The sequence below is a fragment of the Halichoerus grypus genome, chromosome 15 (genome assembly GCF_964656455.1).
Source record: "Halichoerus grypus chromosome 15, mHalGry1.hap1.1, whole genome shotgun sequence".
Classification (NCBI taxonomy): Eukaryota; Metazoa; Chordata; class Mammalia; order Carnivora; family Phocidae; genus Halichoerus; species Halichoerus grypus.
Window position 1 is genome coordinate 15,005,184 of NC_135726.1, and position 13,277 is coordinate 15,018,460.

Below are 13,277 nucleotides of genomic sequence, written 5' to 3' on the forward strand. Positions count from 1 at the left end.
TTGCTCCTCTCTGTAATACCCCAAGACTGTAAATCTATAACCACTGCAATGATTTAGTGATTAAAAACATGATAACATATTGTGTAACTGCAAACCACAGAACCCCTGCCAACTCTCCTCTAAGATAAAGAGAAAAAAAAAAATACAGAAAATGTGTTGCTTGCAGCGATCTTCCTAAACCGAAAAGATTTTAATAAAAGAACCTATATAGTAGACTGATCGGAAAAGGGTGAGTGAATTCTATGTGAAGCCAGCAAAGGGAGGGGGGGAAAGGGCAGCTTTATGTGGGATTCTTTTCCTTGTACTAACAAATTACGACCTAAACATGCCTTTTCTTTTCTCTCTCTCTCTTTTTTTAATAGTTTGTTGTAACTGGAATAACTGGTCTTGTGTGCTGTCTTGCATATTCAAAGCAGCTTTGTAATCGGATCTGGAGACCCAACCTTATTTGCCTGAACTCAATAGGGTTTTTCTTCTCCCCCCTCCTCTCTTGTTTTGTTTTGGATTCGGTATTGTGGGTTTTCTGTTCTTGCTGGGAGCAGACAACTACGCAGGAAGAGGCTCTGGTGCCTTTAAGCTACAGAGCAAACACCTGAGAGGGGGAGGCACAATTTGTAACCTGGCAGGAGGAGCCTAAAATATACACAAAAAAATAAAATCAAAGCAGCTGTAGGGGTTTTGGCCTCTGAGCAGCTGACCTGACCCCATTCTGTATATTCTTTTATTTCCCCATTGCAGGATTCCTGCACCTTGGGTCAGATTCGAACTCAATGTGACCCTGAGAAGAAGGCAGTCACCGAGCCCTGGAAAACTGCTCCATATGTAATTGGGGGGGGATGGGGGGGAGTGTAAGTGCATATGCATTCAGACTCCCCCAGTGTAGACACCCACACACTATGTCCTTACACACACACACACACACACACACACACACACACACATCTGTCAGGAATGCCAGGCCATGGGGCCAGCTCCAGCCCAGCTTTCACAGCTCACACTGCCAAGAGCCTGAACTCTCCCTAAAGCCCCCCAAAATCTTCCTATCTACAACTTTACCCATAAACACATGCATGCACAGACGAACACTCCTCCAGAGACTTTATATGTTTAAAAAGTCCACAGATCTGAATTGCCTCCTCTCTGGACCTGAGCAGGCCAGTTTATTCAGAGAAATCAATAGGAAAGAGCATTTGCAAATATTTATATAAGCCCTGTGCGTTTCAGCATTAAGTAATTAAAAACTAAAAGTCAGGGAGGGGGAAGGGAGGAGACACACAGAAGAAGGCTGTAGGCCTAGTGGGTTTTCCTGCCCACACCTCATTTCCCCAAACCACAATCCTTTCAAAACCGATTCCATGTACACTTTTTACGAAATCCTGTTCGTGCACCATTTGCTAGACTATTTCAAAATCATCTCCAAATATGGATTCACCTACCACCAAGCTTTCAAGCCTGACTGTAAGTGTCCGTATTCCCTTTTTCTCTCTCTCTCAAATGCACACACAGCAATCCTTACTTTTGACATTGCTTCAATCTCTAGTGTATTACTCTCTACTGTATTTGTATTTCTAAATTATTTGCACTAAAAGATATCTAACATTAAGAGAGGAAGGGCCCACAATGTGGTAATTCAATGAATGAATACCCACCCCCTAAACCCCCCAATACTTTCCACTTCCCTCAACCTACAGGATACCCACACCTTGGGGGTTCAGTACTTGAAATCCACATATGTAAACATATTTGCCCCCCCTCCAAAAAATGTACAGTAAAATGAAGGAGTTTTTAAATGAGCCACTATCGAGTGGACTTCCTCTATACTGTTCCAGAGAGCTGGGCAGTAAATTCTGCTCGTACTGCTTCCAAATCCGCTGAGAAGCCGACCAAGGCACTAGAGCACCCACACTGCAGATACTGTAGAAATATGTAGAAATTTACAGTAAATGTAGGTACACGATTGCAGCATGCTGCCCTATTGATTATGCAGATTGTGATCAATCTTCTCCCCTCTCCCACGCCTCTTTCTGAAGACCTCCAAATAAGTTGCTCTGTAACTAACCATTCTCCCAAAGTAGGAAGAAAAAAGTAATTTTTTAAAAAACATAATAAATCCTCAAGTGTCCCCACTGAAAGGGCTTGAGTCTTTTTTTTAATTCAAAGTGAATTTATGCAATTTGCATTACAGTCAAGCGATCACCGTATGTCATATTCTTCAAAGGTGCTTAACAACCCCCCTTTTAAAAGTCACTAGAACTGGAGGCCAGAAAAAGGCAATCAGCCTCCTTCTTCCATATAATCCTTAGATCAAGTTTCAATAACTGAGACCAGTAAAAACTGTCATATTTACCTTAAGTTGGAAAAGTTAAGAGTGGGTGATTTTTGAAAGCACTTGTAATCAAAGAATTTGCCACAGTCGAAGGAATTGCACAACATTGTTAAAAGTCAGCTGAGCAACAGACTAATTTGTAAAGTAAAATGTATTTTTTAATGTAATAGCTCCACAAGACACCTACGACTATTGAGTCTTTTCACAATTTAAATACACTGCATAAAATACACTCACATCTACTCTCCAATAGATATGGAAAAAGGTACACGAAAACGCATAATGGAAAAGAGTGAAGCAGGACGAGGGGTGGGTGAGTGGAGAATGGAACGTAAACAATCCCAGATTCGTGTGATCAAGAAAAAAAGAAAGAAAGAAAGAAAGAAAAAGAAAAAAAAAAAAGAAAAAAGAAAGGAGAAAAGAAAAAAGAAGGAAAAAAAAAAAAGGAACACTCCGATGTCTCTCAACTCAGCTGGTCAAAGAGAGGCCGGCCAGGCTAGGTCTAGTCCTGGCCGGCGGCGCAGCCCCGAGCCCCCGGGAGCCCCTAGTGTCCAGGGCAGAGCCCCCTCTGGGCGCTCGCGGCGCTGCCAGTGGGGCAGGGCGGAGAGCGCGCAGGTACAGGGTCGGGCGGCCGCCTCGCCCCCTCGCCCCCTCTCGGACCCCCGGCTCCCGCCGGGCGGCCGCATCCCCCGCAAGTCGAGCCCCGGCGCGGAAGGCGACCTCCCGGCCGGCCAGCGGTGGTGGTGGCGGCGGCGGCGGCAGCAGCAGCAGCGGCAGCCGCGGCGACTGCTCCGGGCCGGGTGCGCGCCCCGCGCGGCGGCTCAGCCCGGGGCCCCGGCGCCTCTCGGGGTGGGGCAAAGTTGGGGGCCGGGGGCTGCGGGGGCGGCGGGGGCGGGGGCGCTCGGCACCGCGGACCCCCACGCCCCCCCCGCCGGCCGCCGCCTTTGTCTCGGCGCCCGGACCCCGGCCGCCCTCCCGCCCTCGGCCCGCGCCCTGGCCGGCCCTGCCCCGCGGCGCCTCCAAACTCGGCGCGCGGGCCTCGCCCCGGGCGCCTCCACCCTCCCGGGGGTCGCTGGCGGCCGGCGGCGGCGGCGCGGGGGCCGGGGAGGAGGGGGCGGCCCGGGCTCGGCGGCGGCGGCGGCGGCGGGAGGAGGAGGAAGAAGAAGAGAAAGAGAAAGTTTGGCGCAGGGGGAAGGCGAGCGGGACGCAGCGAGCGAGCAGGGCGCGGGCGCGGGGAGCGCGGGCGGCGGCGGCCGGGCGCGGGAGCCGGGAGGGGGCAGGACGAGCCCCATGCAAAGCAGCCCGGGCGCCCCGAGGAGCCCCGCGTCCGGGCGGTGGCGGCGGGAGGAGGAGGAGGAGCAGGCGGCGGCGGCGGCGGCGGCGGGAAAAAAAAAAAGAGGGAAAAGTTGCCACTTACGCGGTTGCTTCTCCGGCGGCGGCGGCTGCAGCGGCGCTGCTGGCGGCGGCGGCGGCGGCGGGAGCTGGCGGCGCTTTTAATCCCGAAAAGAGGCGCTCGGGCCGCGGAGCCCATCAAGGCAGCAGCGGCGGCTGGCGGGGGTCGGCGGCGGCGGAGGACGCGCTGCTGGCGGCGGCGGCGGCGGCGGCGGCGGAGCTGGAGCGCGCTCGGCGGAGCCCGGGGCGGGAGGCGGCCGCAGCCGGGGAGCCGGAGCCGCCGCCGCCGCTGCCGCCGAGCAGCATGGTTGGCGGGGAGTTTACAGCCCCCGGAGCGGGCAGGGGCCACGGAGGAGAAGCGGCGGCGGCGGCGGCAGCGGCTCTAGGCTGTAATTGGGATGCAAAGCAGGCGGTGGCGGCGGCGGCTGCGGCCGGGAGGAGGAGGAGGAGGAGGCGGCGGCGGCGGCTGCAGCGGTCGGAGGGGACGCGCTGGAAGTGGGAGCTGATGAGTGAAAAGAAAAAAAAGTCTTTGGATCTTTATTCTGCTAATTAGTTTCCTGCAAAAAATGGCTGTGATTAATTCAGTGCGCATGTGCTTCATTACCCAGGCACGACGGGAAGGGCTAATTAGCCACCTTCTGGATCAATAAGATTCAGCAAAAAAGAAAAGGGGGAGGTGGAGGGAGGCAGAGGGGAGGAAGGGAGGAAAAAAAAAAAAAAACCGGGGGAAAGTGATGAGCAGGGCAAGGAGAGCAGGAAGAGAGGATGGGAGAAGAGCCCAGGAAGAGGGAGAGAGGCACCAAAAGTTTATGCATGTATTAAAAACACATACACACACACACACACACACACACGACACACACACACACGCACACACACACATACACACCGAGAAGTGAAATGCAGAGAAGCAACAATAGGAACCTGGCTAAGATTTTTTTTAAAGATTTTTTTCTTTCCTTTTTTCTTCCTTCTCTTTTCTTTCTTTCTTATTTTTTCCCTTTCTTTTTCTTTCTTTCTTTTTTTTTTTGGCAAATGCAGCAATGTTTAAATTGAATAGTCAGAGAGCATCTTCAAAGAAGAGGGGAGCAAGGGGGGGCAATAATGGAGTGGGACAGCTTAAAGATTTAAGTGAAAGGCAGAGAAGCAGCAGAGACAAAATAGAGGCCACTTTAAATTGCAAATCTGAGATTTTTTTTTAAAGGAGGAAAATTACCTCCCCCCCCAAATCAGAGGACAAATAAAGAAAATATGGAGAAAACTTTAGCACGTACCATAGACTAGACAAAATGTATATATATGATATGTTAATTTTGTCTTCTGAAATAAGATGCAATCAATCTTCTCTGGTTCTTTAGAAGGAGAGGGGGAAGCAGGAGTGATGATTAGAAGGAATAAAAGGGGGAAAGTGAAACAGAACTGAAAGGGGGGTAACTTAAGGAAAGACAAGAAAAGGAAAAGTTGCACTTGGAAACAGGTCCAACTTTCTACCTTTCTGGACCTACGAGAAAAGTAAAATCAATTTTCTAGTGTAAAACCTGGAAAGCAGATGTTTTCAGAACACAGGAAGCTATTTTGCCATCAAAAGCAGGGATGTAATAAAGGCAGTGAAAAATAATTTCAGACTAAAATCATAAGAAAGAAAGCCAATATATTTGAATAGCGAGGAAAGGTCTAGAGTGGAGAAAGGGGGGAAATTACATACCCCTTCCCTAATGCCAAAAAAAAAAAAAAAAAAAAAGTCTTACAGCTTCCTCCAAGAGTTTGGAGCAGAGTCTTGAAGCCAAAGGGCTTGAAATGAGAGGATGGATTTCAGATAAAGACTAGGAGCAGTACATCCCACCAGAGCCCAAAGGAGATCCCTGGAATCAAAGACAGCGGCCAGGGACCCTGCTACTGTACCGATTCCCAGTACATCAAAGCCATCACTTAGGCGGGTGTACGGTACCTCCAAAAAGCAAGCAAACAAACGCAGGAAGAACAAGAGTCTCAGTCTCTCCCTCTCTCTCTCTTTCTCTACCCCTTCTTTCAAAGCCTAGCCTTAGCGTCACTGCTAATGCAATAGATTTTTTTAATGACAAGTATGTATTTATGTAAGTTCTAAATATGAACTAGTACCACTGAAATTACAATGTCTGGAATAAAATAAAATGCCATTTGCACTTTAAGTGATCTGCAAACAAATGCAAAAACAACATTTATGTTTCTGAAGGCATTTTTAGTGCACCCTGTAACATCAGGTAGACACAGAGCTCTCACCAAAACTTATTTTTTTAGGAAAAAGATTTTTTTGCCAGCCTAGCTGGATTATTTATTTTAGAAGGAATTTGGGAATTAATCGGGAAATCTATTTGATTAGAAAGGAATTCTTCATTTTGAGAGATTTTCCAGTCCTCTTAAGGAGCATGCAGCTTCTTAGTCAAGACTAGGGGGAGAAAACCGGTTTAGGATTTTGCAGAGTTACCTCATCTAATCCTTGTGAATTCACTCTGGGAATAATGCTGTTTTATTTAGAGAGAAAAAAAAGAAAATACATTTAGAAAAATCGGGGGTTTCCTCTCTATGAGCCAAATCTGGATTGCCATTCAAACTTTTCCTGGCTGCTTTTCCATGCGGGACAGTTGATCAATAAAGCCAAGTCCAGGCTAGCTTGCTACAGGTTTCAGCAGTCAGTGCTTGCAAAACCTTTGTCATTTTCTAAAAATAAAAAAGCTAAAAGTTATTGTAGAAGAAGGGGCTTTTTTTTGTCCCCTGCACAATGTGTCTTTTGTGAGGTTAATGCCATTCTGGGCTCTCGATAGCCCTGGACAATGGGAACTCTCCAGGAGCCTGCAAAGACTCTGGCTTTTTTCTTTCTTGATTTTTTTTTTTTTTTTTTTAAGGGAAGGATGAAACATTCCTACAGTCCAAACACAACTTCTACTTTGATTAAATAAATATTTATCTTTATTGTAACCATTGTATATTTTTACCTTCAGTTTGTCCGGTTTCTGATTATTATTTTAAATTTTTCATTGGTAACAGTTAATCTTTTTTTTTTCCCTTTCAGTCCAAAGTGCAGGTCAGTGTAAAATGTAGCTGACTGAGAGAAGACTGGTAAATTCTGAATTTTTCCATAATACATCAGGTAAGGAAAATTGTTCAGACCTTCAGGAGTATATTTGCCTCTTATTTATCTATCTTCACGAATCTTCATAATTCTGTTTATTTTTTTCGGTTTATTTTTTTAAGATGCAGCAGAATTAAATTTCTCCCTGTAGATCTTGGAAACTCACTTAAATGCTATGTATTTATTTTCTTTTAAAAATGTAAATAGTACTAGGAGCGAACTTGTAGCTGGTTATACAAAACAGCACGGAGGAAGTCCGTATCTCCACTGGTATAGGCTATTTGGGGGAAATTCTGGATATAAATGTATTTCATGTTGCAATATAGGAAAATGTCAGCTTAATCTGGTAAATACTTATGCTAATTTTACTCAGTGAATTCGTTATAAGGAGGAGAGGTACCAAGCTTGTATGATTGAATAATGCTTAGGCGATAATCCAGCATCTATATGGATTATTTTATGTACAAAATGAAAAAAGGAACCAAGAAATTCAGAATCTAAATCCTTCATTTAGCTGGCAAGAGGGCAGAAAATTTTAGACCAATCTGTTTTTAAGACATTTACAGTAGGGAGAGAAAGTAGAATGTAGGCTAAATATTGCATTGATGTGTATATTTCTCTGCCTCTCCCTCCAATGAATGGATACAAACACAAAGATATATGCATAAATGGGTACATAAATATACATTTGAATGACTTTAGATGTCTTTGCGTCTCTGTGTGTGCGTGTATATATGTGCACACAAATATACAAGGTATACATAAATGCAGGTACTGTACAGAGCTATACGTGTGCTCTCTAGCTAGGGGTTTTTGTTTCCAGATCTGTTTGAAGCTACTTTTTCGCAAATATAACATAGAAGTGTTGGTTTAATGATGAAGATATGGATGGTGAATTTGAGTAAGAATCTGCTTCCCTGCAATTTTCAGAATCTGGGGTTGCAATGTGAGCAGCTATTATTTGGTCCAAGGGCTAAAGATGCCGTGGGCCAGTCTTAAGGGGGAAGAGAGGTGAAGGGGATCTTAGGAGATCTCATTGCCAAAGAGCCTAGCTTCTGAGCCCTGGGTTTTCTTCTGCTGTGGGCCTGGGGGACACAAAAACAAAACAAAAAAGGGGGAGGAGGAAGAAAAAAAGAAAACCGTGAGGAGCCAGGGGAGGTTGAAAGGATGCCTCTGCGCACAACTCTAGAGCTAGATCTAAGAGCAGGGTTGCAGGGTGAAGAATGTGCGGGTCTCTTTTTGAATGCGTATTGTTATTCTAAGTTTATTGTATGTATGTGTTACTGTCCTTTCATTTGCCACGACAACATATGGATTCCATAAATGCAGACATGCTGAAGTGCATCTGTCTGGGTAGTTAACACGATCCAAACATCCCTCTTCGTTCCGCTAACTCTGGCTCTTCCTTGGGTTCCCTGGCAGCGCTCCGGGCTGGCCAGCCCTTGCCCCAGGCTCTCAGCACCCTGCAGTCTCGCCCTTTTGTAGTCTCCTGGTGGGATCCAAGGTGCCTGGCCGAGGAGGCGGGCTGCTCCGGGTTCCGGGGTCAGAGGCGCGGCTGCAGTTAGCCCCTGAGCGCCAGGGAACGAAAGGGTTAAGCTGCCCGAGCTCTGGGAAGGGGCTGCGCTCATCCCGGAGCGAGGTGCAGCCACCAGCAGCTGTGATTTAGGGGTCAAGTCCGAGATCACCTTTCTCCTGCCTCTGGAAATGGCAGAAGATGAGGCAGGGAGGGAGAGACAGGAGAGAGAGGCAGCCAGGCGCGGCACTTGGCGCTCCATCCATCCGTTCCCTCCCCTGACCTCCCAGCCCACCTTCTGACCCCCAGACAAATCGAACAGTTCCCCTTTCTCCTCGGGGTGCAGGGTGAGGATCTTCTGAGCGTCCAGAACTGTTCCATCCCCCAGATCTATCCTAGGGCTAAACCACTGTGATCCAAGCCCCAACCACCAAATCAGAAAGTTTGCTCTTAATGCACCAGAGGGTGAGCAGATGGGTCTGGGTAAAAAATGCTCCCCATTTGTGGAAGACAGGGGTGCCCTTGGCAGGGTGGGGGAGTTTGGATGTTGGCGCCAGCCCCGCAGACTCGGGTCATGCTCCTCATAGTCCTGAGCGGATGTACACAGTGGTGTCCATTACATGCAGCTTCTTGCTTTGTGCCCACAATCTCAGTCCAAAGCTTTCTTTCCCCAAAACTTGGGCAGCCTGGAGAATACTTTCATCAAAATATTTTTCACGCCTGAAAGATAACCAAAACCCAAATTCAGATTTGTTTCTGAGGCGTTTCACTGGAAAAGAGCAAAGCGTCTGAAGTCCCCTTTTGTTTTGGCGCTGCACGGAAGCACCTGGTTGTGGGGCTCAGTGTCCAGGTGAGGTCCTGGGGACCCTGGGCCATGTACGCGGTGCCCACAAAAGGGGCTTTCATTGAGAAAGAGCTTCCCAAATCCACCCACCAGGTTGGACTTTAGGACAACGACAGCTCTTTTAGAAAGTTACTCCAAGAAAAAGGAGTTTCTGGTGGGAAAAGAACTGGCTGGAAATGACAGAGAGAAAGGAGAACTAGATCTCTGGGGGCACACGAGACAGGTTGGGGATGCTAAGAGTAGATAGGGAGATGAGGGCACAAGGAGGTCCACATACAAGGCATGTAGGGCACGGCCGCGCGCGGAGGCTCGGTGACGCGCTCCCCAGACGCTCCCTCCAGCTGTCAGAGCGAGAGGGAATCACCCCGATTTCCGCTTCTGCTTCCAGGGCCAAGAGTGGACCAGCTGGTCCAGTAGGCAGCTGAGGTCTGTCTTCCTAGCCCCGGCACCCCTAACCCCGCCAGAGCCTCCAAACCACAGAAATCAAACCAAATTGGCCGCTCGAATCTAGAGAGGTTTCATCCCTGGGGCAAGGGGGAGGGAACAAGCCTTTTTTTTTTTTTTCTTCTTTTGAACTCCTGATTCAAAAGAGACCACAACCTACTCTTGAGTGCCATCCCCAATACAAGGATTGTGGGTATGTTTCATTCTTTCATTCTTTCTTCCCTATTTCTCAGAAGTAAAATCTTTAAAGAATTAGCCCCAAAGTTAGAGCGCCTGGGTCACTGAAAGAGTTCCAAATGATAAAGCCTGCCCTTCATTTCCAATACATGGCGCACTGTGAAAATGCAAGGCAATTATTCAGTTCCAGGGTTTGAGTCAGATTTCCAGTTTCCTCGGCTCCTTTGCAATGGAAATCTGAGATCCAACCTTGGGGCAGGAGTCGCCTCAGAGTTGGTGGCTCTCTTGGGTTCCACACAGCCTGCACCACGGGTAAGCGCTGGCTTCCCTCTTGGTGACCTGGTACCAGAAGTTTGCACTAACGTCTAAAGCCTGGGGCGGGGGAAGAAGAGAACTAACCTCATCTCTATGCAACAAAGTGAACAACTTGAGGGCAAGAGACCCTCGGTCGGGCTATATTCGCTTTGGGGATTTCCAAGGGCATAACTTGGCAGGGGGAATGATCGAGGTTTCTGACTTGCCAGCCAGAGGCAGAAAAAAGGGATCCTTGAGAGGCACGGGCAGCGGGCTTGGGAGCAGGGCTGAGAACGGGCAACTGAGACCTGGCGCCCACTTACGCAGAGCCCGTTGGGGCTGGCGTGGGGAGTCAGTGCCCGTGCTAGCACGTGCATTGTTGACACGCAGACACGCAGGCGTGCGCTAATGGAGGGATGCGCGGCTGAGCAATCCCCGATGCCTGCATTTCTTGCAGGCATGGCTTGTTTAATAGCCAGGGAATTGAGTGCCTTCCCTCCACCCCCCACTTTTTTTTTCTTTTCTTTTTTTCTTTTTTCTTTTTTTGCTGAGAAATGTAAAAAGGGACCTATACCGTGTACATAATCTGAAGAAACATGTGCATTTTTTTTTCTCAGAAATACCTAGCACCATAATATTTCTGATTTAAGGGGCTAGGGAAATCTTTGAAGTGAAGAAAATCAGTGGGGGACGAACTATCTTTTCCTGATTTTTTTCTTTTGTGTGCCTCTCCTCAAAGCCAGTAATGGGATTTAAAATCAGAGATTCCCAGTCCTCATCCTCCCTCCCATTCCATTTCGCTCTCTTTGCCCCAGAAAACATCTGCAGTAACCGACTGCACGTCTAAGGGGACGGTTTAAAGAGAAACAAGGTTTGGGGCATGTGTCAGGTTTCCTTTTCTTTTTCAAATAAAGCTGAAAAAAAATTCCAATGACAGTTTAAGCACCAAACGACATCGAACAGATATTTTTCCAAAGCAAAAATTTTCCAATTCGTTTGTTTCCAATTCTTAGAAATAGAGAAGAAGGCAAACCCGATCTTCCTGCACACGGATGACTCGAAATTTGGGGCCGGCGCTTGGTTAGGGCCGGGAGGGGCCGGGCAGGGCGCAGCCCCGTGGTCTTGGAGAAGCCCAGTGCATGCCAACCCTGGGGCGCATGGGCTGAGGCTCTGGCTAGCTGGGCTCCCCGCAGATGTCCTGCAGGCCCACCGCATGCCAGGGCATCATGCAGGGCAGTGGTCCCCTGTGGGCTTGGCCACCTCCCTGTTTCGTTCCAGTGCTCAGCGGGGCAGCAGGAACATTCGACGCCACTTTCCTCTGGTCCTGGCATAGGGCGCACCCTTTTTGCGTCTAGTCTCCTGCCCCCTGGGCTCAGCATCGTGGAGACCAGGCGCTGTTCCCACCTCCCCAAGAACCATAATCTCAAGGATCCCGACAGCTTCCTGAGGCACTGACCACAGTTCACCAGGCCAGGGCATGCATCCTTAAAGTCTGGCACACCCAGCCCCATTTTGGGAAACCTTTATTCTCCGGCCCGGCTCTGGGCTCCTGAGAGGAAGCCCGGGAGCTCCTGCCCCTGGAGAAGCTGGCTGGGGAGCGAAAGCGAGTGCAGAGCCCCTGCCCTTGGGATCCAGGCACCCCTCACAGGTGCGTGCTTAGCAAGCCTCCTCACCGCCTCAAATGGGTGGATAAATGGCCTTCCTGGGAACAACTGGAGCACCCCATTATGCCCCAGCGGGGCACCCCCAGAAAAACCAGCAGGCCCCGGGGCCTGGCCTCAGCAGCCATCTGGGCAGGAGAAGGCAAGTCATAGGTACACTTCAGGCCTGAGCTGAGCTGCCCAAGCCCAGTGCCTGCCTCCAGCTTTGATCCCACTCCCCACAGAGGGCAGCTGGTGGTTTGATTCCCTCCCCACCAGCCTCACTGGCCTTCCCAGCTTCTTTCAGGACACAGGGGCCCCAACCCTGTCCTGTGGGGCACCATGGCGGGCACGCAGCAGCAACCACAGGGGGCAGCTGGGGGCCCTGAACCCACCTGCAGGAAAACACAGCCGCTTCCAGTTCAGGCCAGCCCAGAGTGGTTCTGCACCCCGCAGCCTGGGGCGACCTGGGAGTGGAGAGCCCCCTGGGGTCCTGCTCATCACTAAGGCTGACCAGACACTAGGCTGGTCAAGAAGGAGGGACTGGATGTGTAGGGTTAGCTAGGGCCTGACTTGTGGAGTGCCTGTGTCTGCATGTTTGGTTCTGGGTATCTCCCTCCCTCTCATTTTGTCTGGGGGGAAAAAAAAAAGAAAAGCGGGCAGATTAGTGCCGACCCTCTTTCCAGTCTGGGAGTGCTTGCAGCAGGAAGAAGTGCTCATAACGACACTTCAGCCCCGACACTTGAATGCTAAAGGTTAAACTCACAGTCTTCGGGGTAGGGCTTCCTGCCAACTGGAAAAACTGCACTCTGCCACAGGCCCCCCAGGTACGGCCAACATCAGAGCCTCCTGCCATCTGGCCACTTCAGTGAGAGGTGTCCCTGGGGGTTGGCTCTTCCCACCCCCCCCCCACCTCCGGGGAACCTCTCCTTCCCTGTTGCCCCCATTATCTTGCCCGTGGCTATTTGTACCTCACTTTGCTCTATGGGTTCCAACTAGTTCCTGCTGTGGAGTTGGAATGAACTCTCCATGGCAACAAGGATGCAAGGCTCACACAAGTGGACGCTTTGGGAGAAACCACACTTGTCCCCTGTCCCTTTGTTCCGGGTATGTGGTGGCCCCCACAACTCGGTGCAGGCAAACCTAGAGCTAATACATGAAGTTAGTGCCCAGCCCTGGAAGGGTCTGCAGGGAGACCCTGACTGTCAGGGGGCACGGAGAGGCCAGGTTCGCAGACGGGGAAGGGTCTCCAGAAGGAACAGCCTGAGGGTCTCTATCCCAGGGACCCTGTTCTTGGTGCCTGTGACCAAGAACACCTCTTCCCTTTCCCTTCCGACCCCATCCCCCCAATGATGGTGAGACTCAATTCTGCACCCTTAAAAAGAGCATCCCAGCAGGAGATCAGTGGTGTAGTAAAGGGGATGAGGTTAGCTCCTGGGAGCTTGGCAAGGGAGCCCTTTTCTCTTCTTCCCTACCTCCCTGAAAACACCTACTATGTGTCAGTCCCTCGGCAGGAACTTTACATGAATTGCATTCCA

At 49.7% G+C, this 13,277-nt stretch overlaps 1 protein-coding gene across 3 annotated transcripts in view; it reads right to left on the reverse strand.

The window, feature by feature from the left end:
• Positions 1–13,277, reverse strand: part of ZFHX3 (zinc finger homeobox 3) — a 266,361-nt gene that overhangs the window by 235,803 nt on the left and 17,281 nt on the right. For 2 of the 3 annotated variants that reach the window (XR_013444232.1, XM_078063027.1), the window contains exon 1: positions 3,744–3,875. The exons of the other annotated variant lie outside the window; for it this stretch is intronic. The gene's annotated coding sequence lies outside the window, so the exon portion shown is untranslated. Of the gene's footprint in view, positions 1–3,743; positions 3,876–13,277 lie in introns of those variants that run through there. 3 annotated transcript variants of the gene reach the window in all.